General features: G+C 40.7%; 1 protein-coding gene across 1 annotated transcript in view; it reads left to right on the forward strand.

Annotated features, from left to right (window-relative positions):
* Positions 1–7,956, forward strand: part of LOC115363205 (uncharacterized) — a 21,320-nt gene extending 13,364 nt beyond the window's left edge. The window contains exons 5-6 of the mRNA XM_030057311.1: positions 5,245–5,257; positions 7,911–7,956. The gene's annotated coding sequence lies outside the window, so the exon portion shown is untranslated. The remainder of the gene's footprint in view (positions 1–5,244; positions 5,258–7,910) is intronic.
* Positions 7,957–8,940: the final 984 nt, after the last annotated feature.

Here is an 8,940-nt window from a genome sequence, read left to right on the forward strand (position 1 = left end):
TTAATCCCTTAAATAGGATCCATCTTTAGCAGATTAACACAATCAAAAGAAACTACACCAACAACACATCGTAATCTGATGCATACATTTATTTGGGAGTGTGCGTATTGGAACTGTGCACCTGTTTAGTGAGGCGATGCCTGCAGCTCCATCACACACACACACTCAGACTGCAGTTTCTCATTACAACACAGTGATCAGGATGTGAGGAGCCACAACAGTTATAAACTTTAAGTTCCCTTTTTAAATGTCTGTGTTCTTCCCGTGCAAGCCTGGAGCACTTTTCTAATTTTAATCTCATTTTTTGAAAACAATATGTATTTTTGATTCTTAACTAACTAAAGATTATTATTATCATTACTATCATTAGTATTAGCAGAGCTGTTGCTGAGCCCTGCAGCTCTGTCTTATCATCATGCCATGCAGCGCTGAGGCTCTCTGTCCCATCAGTATGTGGGTGGGAGACTGTCTCTTCACTCAGAGAACCATGGTGATAACATAACCCCAGTTCCTGCAGACAGAGCATTTACAAGAAATCACATGGTGAGCAGATATAAAACCACCCAGATCGTCTCTGGGAGTCCAGTGCAGCAGCTTCCCCTCTGCACACAGACCTCGGCTGCACAACACTCAGACACAGAAGAACAGGTAAGTTCCTTGTTCGTTTTCTCTCTCATGATTCAACTCACTGTCTCACTATGTGCATTTACAGATTGATATATAGGCCATCTTTTTTCCCTGCAACATGCATGTCAGTGCGCACAGGCCTTTTATTTGTCTTGTAGTTATTATTAGTTATTATTTATCTGTTATTTTACCAGTCTAATTTTATCCTTTCATTTGTTTGGTTGGTTTCTTACTGTAATTTGTAGTTTCACAAGAACTTTTATTTAACACAAAACTCCTCCTTGCTGGTTTTACTTGAGATCAGTCCCTCAGCTGATTCCTATCATGTCTGCAGGATTGCAATCTCAGTCGGTTGGTTGATCATCATTTCTGTCGTGTCATCCAGAGACTCAGGTTTCACTTTCGGTTGTGACTCTGAGTGAGTCTCAGCCCCATAATCAGTCCAGTGCGCTGGAGGAGAATCCCCAGAGCGCACCATGAAACCTAATGAGCATCTTTGCTCATAGTGCTCTGATTATGTACTCTGCTCTGTACTCTCTCTCTCTCCTCCCTGCTAGGATAGTTTTGTTTTGTGTTGGGTTATTTTCTGTTAGATTTATTTTGATTGGCCTCTGGAATATAGTACATATTCACACATGCATCCACCACTTTCACTACTGAAACCACCGATACTCATCTACATTGCATCTTTGTAATTGGTTAACTGTGCTCAATTAAATTTATTTCATTTAAAACCATAGTTATTTGTGTGGTCTCTCCTGTTTTTGTCTGCACTTGGTTCATGACAATGACTAAATGGTGTTTCATATCATAGTGTTGCTGAATTATTTATCGCTTTTTTTGCATATCCCCTGAGCTGCCTACCTGAACTATTCCTGGGTTCAAATCCAACCTCAGGCCATTTACTGCATATCATCCCCTCTCTCTCCCCTGCCTTTGCTGTCTCTCTGTACTGTGATTGTCAAATAAAACAGAAATGCCAAAAAATAATCTTAAAAAAACTACCTGTATTAACTGAGGTAAAGGCTGTTGTTAATGTAAGGCCTGTACTTAACAGTGAGATAGCGAGCTATAGATGGAGATGGACATAGAAACAGACTGCAGAATAAAAAATGCTCTGTTGAAGGTAGGATATTATTAAAAAGATAGAGGCATGCCAGTTTATTTGAAGTGAAACTGTAAGTGGCGAGTCACCCTCACTAAATCTGGCTTACTTCATGGGACATCCACTAATGTGGTGGTGACTTGTGAAAATGTGAGTTTAGTGTGTGTGTGTGTGTGTGTGTGTGTGTGTGTGTGTCTTTAGGAGTTGTAACTGGACAGGGTTTCCTCTGAATCTTTTTCTGACTCAGTCGCCTTCATCCTCATCAGTCTTCATCTAAGTCTTTTTATTGAAAAAATGCAATGTAACATTTCAAAGCCTTTTCTGTCCATAATCAGTCATTCCTGTTTTTATCTGCCAGCCTCCTGTTGACATCGTGGCTCCCCTGATCCAGACTCAAGCAGACAGAAGTTTTCTCCTCTGGTCACAAGGGACTGGGAGACCATGGCCATCGCAGACGAACTCGTGGATGAGATTTTCTCCTGGATCCACCAGAGCGAGCGCTGTGCAGAGAAGCTGAGGGAACTGGCTCAAGAGCTGGAGTCTCTCTGGGAGAAATACAATTCCGATGCTGAGAGATTGTCCAAGCTTGGTAAAGCAACTTTGGTATGGGGCGGCCTGGTCACTCTCTTAACTGCAGGAGCTGCTCTTCCTCTTCTAGGTGCGGCAGGAGCAACATATGCGGTGGCTGCTGCATCAGGCAACCCTGTCTTGAAGCTGGCTGAGGACTTCACATCAAGTGACACACTGAAAGATGCAGAGAAAATGGCAAAGAACATAAGTGAAACTGAAGGAAAAATCAAGCAGAAGTTCCTACAGCTAAAGGAAGAGGAAGAGGAAGAAGAAGAAGCGAGGAGCTCTGAGTCCGATGAGCAGGAAGGAAACGACATCAGTCAGGTTCTTGGAGCGGTGGCAAGACGAACAGGAATACCATGCCCAGTGACGAATGGCCATGTGTCAAAGCTACAGGCCTCTTCTATAGAGTACCTTAACATGCTGCTCCTGAATCCTGTGCGTATAAAGGAGCTAGTTCATAGATTCACACTTTTGATGGAAAAAATATTTTTTCCGCCAAAATCACCCGAGAACCTCGTCAGGGAGACGTCAACAGCTTCACTTAAAGGAGGCGCCAAGGTTGGACTGATAACTGATTCTGCAGTTATGAAAACACCAACAATAGTAACAATTTAGTTTTTCAGACTGAATCACAATTAAATCATGATAAACAGGAAATTACATCTGATGATATGAAAAGCATTTTTTTTTTTAATTATTTTTTATTTTGTTTTTATTTGATATGGACATCACAAATACACTGAGACTGTCCCAGTGGACAGACCAGATGCTTTTGCTTGGGTGATTGTAGCACACGTGCTAATTTTCAACACCAGTCCATAGGCGGCTTTTCTGAAAACACAGAGCATATGATCAACAATGATAAAACAAACACAATTCATGTTCACAACAGTAATATTAGTAACAATAATAGACTAAGTCCATATTTATATGTGTGAACATTGTTGTTTTACTTTTAACCATGCTTTTAGTCCTCTGTTAAAAGCATCAGTCTCCAGTTTCAGGTGAGTGGGTAGAGTGTTCCATAGGTTAACGCCTTTTACTGAGAAGGCAGACTGTCCAAATGATGTTGTACACCTGGGAACAATGCAGTCACCATTATAGGAGGCCCGTGTGTTTATTTGGCTTGAGCTCTGACGTCTTTTTATCAGTGCAGAAAACAGGGGTGATACATAGTTATGAAGATATTTAAAAACCAGTCTGGTATTAATGTAAATTATGAAGTTTTCAAATGCAAGAAGGTTGTGTTTTCTCAGGATGCCATAGTGGTGCCATCTCATTGGTTTTTGGTCCATAATTTTTATTGCTTGCTTATATATTGCTACTACGGGTTTCAGAATGACTTGAGAGGCTTGTGACCATGACGTGATACAGTATGACAAATGGGAGAGAATCATAGCATGCATGTAGAGTTGTGCTGCTTTGCATGACAGGTCTCTTCAGATAAAACGAAAACAGTTGAGGTTTGGTTTAACCTTCTTGCAGATGTACTGTACTTGTTTATCAAATTTTAAGTTTTTATCTAATATAATCCCCAAGTATTTGACCTCATTCACCTCTGTAAGTATTTCATTTTTAATTTTCACCTCAAACAAATCGTTCACAGGCTTATTGCGGATAGAAATACACATAAAAAAACAGTTTTCTTGACGTTCAGGGTTAAATGAGACAACTCAAGCCAGTTAGTGACTTTCTCAAGTGCTTGCGTCAGGTGGTCAGCTGCTTTGCTAGCTGTTTTAGCAGATGCATAGATGACAGTATCATCAGCGTACATCTGGCAGCTTATACCTGTACAACTTAGCGTGTCATGCATACAACTTAGCGTGTCATGCATACAACATGGTTTAAACCGAGATAAATGTCTGAGCATGATGTGCTGTCCAAGGGGGGACATGTGCACATTGTCTTCAGCTGACTGATCCTAAGTCCCGCCCCTTCCTAGTTACTGTTGCTAGGTTGGACGATATTTATGTGCTCACACGCAGAAAAAGTGAAATTCAGTGAAAGGCTACTCGTCGTGTTTATCCCCGCAGTTTTAAACAAACATACATGTTATATACACTATATTACCAAAAGTATTCGCTCACCCATTCAAATGATCAGAATCAGGTGTCCTAATCACTTGGCCTGGCCACAGGTGTATAAAATCAAGCACTCAGGCATGCAGACTGTGAAACAAGACATTTGTGAAAGAATGGGCCGCTCTCAGGAGCTCAGTGAATTCCAGCGTGGAACTGTCATAGGATGCCACCTGTGCAACAAATCCAGTCGTGAAATTTCCTCGCTCCTAAATATTCCACAGTCAACTGTCAGCTCTATTATAACAAAATGGAAGCGTTTGGGAACAACAGCAACTCAGCCACGAAGTGGTAGGCCACGTAAAGTGACGGAGAGGGGTCAGCGGATGCTGAAGCGCATAGTGCAAAGAGGTCGCCGACTTTCTGCACAGTCAATTGCTACAGAGCTACAAACTTCATGTGACCTTCAGATTAGCCCAAGTACAGTACGCAGAGAGCTTCATGGAATGGGTTTCCATGGCCGAGCAGCTGCAGCCAAGCCACACATCACCAAGTGCAATGCAAAGCGTCGGATGCAATGGTGTAAAGCACGCCGCCACTGGCCTCTAGAGCAGTGGAGACGCGTTCTCTGGAGTGATGAATCACGCTTTTCCATCTGGCAATCTGATGGACGAGTCTGGGTTTGGAGGTTGCCAGGAGAACGGTACATTTCAGACTGCATTGTGCCGACTGTGAAATTTGGTGGAGGAGGAATTATGGTGTGGGGTTGTTTTTCAGGAGCTGGGCTTGGCCCCTTAGTTCCAGTGAAAGGAACTTTGAATGCTTCAGGATACCAAAACATTTTGGACAATTCCATGCTCCCAACCTTGTGGGAACAGTTTGGAGCGGGCCCCTTCCTCTTCCAACATGACTGTACACCAGTGCACAAAGCAAGGTCCATAAAGACATGGATGACAGAGTCTGGTGTGGATGAACTTGACTGGCCTGCACAGAGTCCTGACCTGAACCCGATAGAACACCTTTGGGATGAATTAGAGCGGAGACTGAGAGCCAGGCCTTCTCGACCAACATCAGTGTGTGACCTCACCAATGCGCTTTTGGAAGAATGGTCAAAAATTCCTATAAACACTCTCCTCAACCTTGTGGACAGTCTTCCCAGAAGAGTTGAAGCTGTAATAGCTGCAAAAGGTGGACCGACATCATATTGAACTCTATGGGTTAGGAATGGGATGGCACTTCAGTTCATAGTATGAGTAAAGGCAGGTGAGCGAATACTTTTGGTAATATAGTGTATGTATATTTCCGGCGTTTTCTACTTTGAACCATGCGAGGGTCATAGCAATTTGACCTTGACTTTTTACATGATGACCTTCGAAAAGATGGCTCCGCCCTGTCCAAGGCGCACAAAGCCTCTTTTTCTCTGTGTTCGTTCCCACTGTTTCAGTCAACCAACATGTCAGATATGAAAATGTTCAGTGTCCTCTGCTGAATCTGAACATGTCACCGTCAAAGCAACCCCACTTCTTCTTTTTACAGCGCGTCTCCCAGAAGTTGCCAGCGTCACCAAGGCTACGGTAGGCTAAATTAGCTGTAGATGTATCATATGTCCGAGGGAAACGTTTACTGAGCTGCAATTGGCTGGTTTGAATAAGGGGGTTGGGACTTAGGATCAGTCAGTCGAGCAGCAAATCTACAAACTCGGAGCCTTTCCCAAATCCTTTCCTGATAATTTACAGGTTCCAGGCGGTGCTGGTGGATTGACGCTTCCACTTCCTGTGACGATTGACAACTGCAAGGATTCAGTCAGGAAATCTCATGTGACCGAAGCCAGCCAATCACTGAGAAGTAAAGCTGATGAGATGTTAGAAGATTCCCAGGAAGTTGATATGGTACTCATGCAACTCATGTAAGATATTTTGTCCGATGGAAAATGTTACCTAAAGTTTTCACTTATTGTTTAATAACTGATTTTTAGCTCTTATTGTTCCTCCATATGAAAACAGAGAAGGGGCTATTTATTTTCTCTGTTTCTGTGCAAAGTATTTCAGTTGCTGCTGATCAGATTTTTATGAAATTCTGGCACTTTCAAAATGTGCAACCACATTAATGAGGGCTGATATTTTGCTGTTAATTTGTTTTCTCCCTTTGGCCACAACACTTAGGAATTCAGCTGATTTTATTATTATTATTATTCAGTCATTATTCCTTCATGTTAATTATCACATAAAACTGCTTTTATCACCATTATAACTGTTCAAATGAGTAGTTTCAAAATCACCACTGCTGATGTCAGTGTTGTTTTATCCACAGAGACATGATTGCTGACATACAGACCCTCAGGAACCATCAGATTCCTTCAGAAACCAATCAAGATGAAAGCAGCTGTGATGAAGAGGAGGAGCACTGGGCGAGAATGGGGCTGCTCAATGTTCAGTCCTTGAATAACAAAGTGGACAAAGTCAAGCGGCTCATCATGCAGAACGAGCTCGATGTGTTTCTCCCAACAGAGACCTGGTTAGATCCGTCCAGCGCAGATGATGTCCTGCGACGAGCTTCACCTGGAGGCTTCAGTTTCTGTCATCAGTCCAGGGGTGGTAGAGGACAAGGTGTGGCAATTCAGTACTCAAATAAATTCCATATGAGTCCAATTGAGATTGAATCCATGGAAACATTTCAATGTGTTGCCTTGGCTCTGCGGCACAATAAGTGGGATGCACCGATCCTGCTGGTCAACGTGTATCACCCGCCAAGACCAAAGCGGGAACACTTTGACAAGTTCCTGATGGAGTTTGAAAAGCTCTTGAATGAGATTTCGAATTATAAAAACATCCTCCTGACCGGTGATTTCAATCTTCGTGTTGATGAGTTTTACAATAAGCAGCCGCCTGGAGAGTTGCTACGCTTGCTGATCTATAAAAGGAGATCCCCTGAGAAGGATTTCTGTTTGTCTTTGTTCATCCGCGGTCTTGATCAACGTGTATGTCAGCCAACCCACAAGCGCGGCCACATTTTGGATCTGGTCATCACCAGGAATGTCCAAATTTCCTCCCTCTTTGTCCGAGATGATGATATATCTGATCACTACACTGTGTATTTCAGTGCAAGGCCAGATGGGAAAAAGAAAAGATGCAAAAAGAATAAAGAACAGGAACCAGATGACCTTTAAGAAGTTTTAGTTAGCTTGGTCCACCTGTTACTGAAAAGATAGCCAATGGTAATAATAATAATAATAATAATAAAAAAGAATATAAGTAGTAAGATGTTTTCAAAATAGAGTGAAGCACTCCCAAGAAACATGAAAAACAATTTCTGAAAACATTAAAAACAACAAATCAGTCCAACTGGGCAACAAACTGATGCCAAAAGCATCATTTGAATATGAAACAAAGTTTGGATTGTACAAACTGAACACCTAACAAATATGGAAATAGATAGATAGATAGATAGATAGATAGATAGATAGATAGATACTTTATTCATCCCGAAGGAAATTCACAGTTTTTCAGCAGTATCCACAGATTACAAGATTAAATAAATAAAAAATAAAGAATAAGATCTAAGTACAAATAATGTTGGCACAAGGAAAGCTTTTCTAAGAAATGTCGAGTTTCAGTTTTAATGACTCAAATTTCATTTGGTGGCCAAAATTAGACAAGTTTATTGATATTTGTGCTGCAGCAAAGTCTACTCCTCAGAGAGAGAGAGAGCGCAGTACAGTCTGTTGGCCACTGGGGGCAGCACTCAGTAGACAGAATATGACCCGGCATTACTTTCTGATTTATGAATTAAAATCAATCAATTTATAGCCAACCAATCAATGGGAAATTGCATGTTGACTCATGAAAATTACACGTAATGTAGAATTACATAAAGAAAATAGGAGAAATGCAACAAATACAGAGCAGACAGGCTTGCCATTTTTGAAAAAAAAAAAAAAAATGCGCTTATCTTTTTTCTTTCTTTCTTTCTTTCTTTCTTTTTTTTAATTCTACAAACAATTGTCATCCTACAAACCATGTTTTTTGATAGCGGGTTTGTTAAACGTACACACATTACTATGATTCCCCTTTCCATAGTCACGCCACTTTTATATTTTCTGTTGATATTGATGTTTTGCGGTATTGGAAATTGATTTTATTGTTTGGATTTATCTTATTTTCACTAGCTATAAATTTTAATCCTGCTTGTATTAGTATCGTCGAGTTTGTTCTTTTAATGGCATTCTGTTTGTTTTATAGGAGATCATTATATATTTGCCTTTTGTATTTACATCTTCACCCATTCATTTATTCATTCATTTTCCAAACCGTTGATCCTAGTGAGGGTCTATAAATAAGAATTAATATGAACATTATTACCTACAAGTAAACACGCTCACCAAATTATAGCCTTGATGAAATTACTAATCAGTCTAGTCGCTCAAGCTAATTAATTGATCATGTATCTATCAACGCATGGAAACACTTCAATCTCATTCAGTCAGGAGATTTTAACACTTTAATCGTAATGGATCTATTTAATGACGTCTGTAGTTAAATACATATGCAAACATGTAGTCTTATTAAATTACTCTGATGCTGTACAATTTGTTGTTGTGTTATTTCCATGTTTTTGAGC

This window comes from Myripristis murdjan, chromosome 8, assembly GCF_902150065.1.
Source record: "Myripristis murdjan chromosome 8, fMyrMur1.1, whole genome shotgun sequence".
Classification (NCBI taxonomy): Eukaryota; Metazoa; Chordata; class Actinopteri; order Holocentriformes; family Holocentridae; genus Myripristis; species Myripristis murdjan.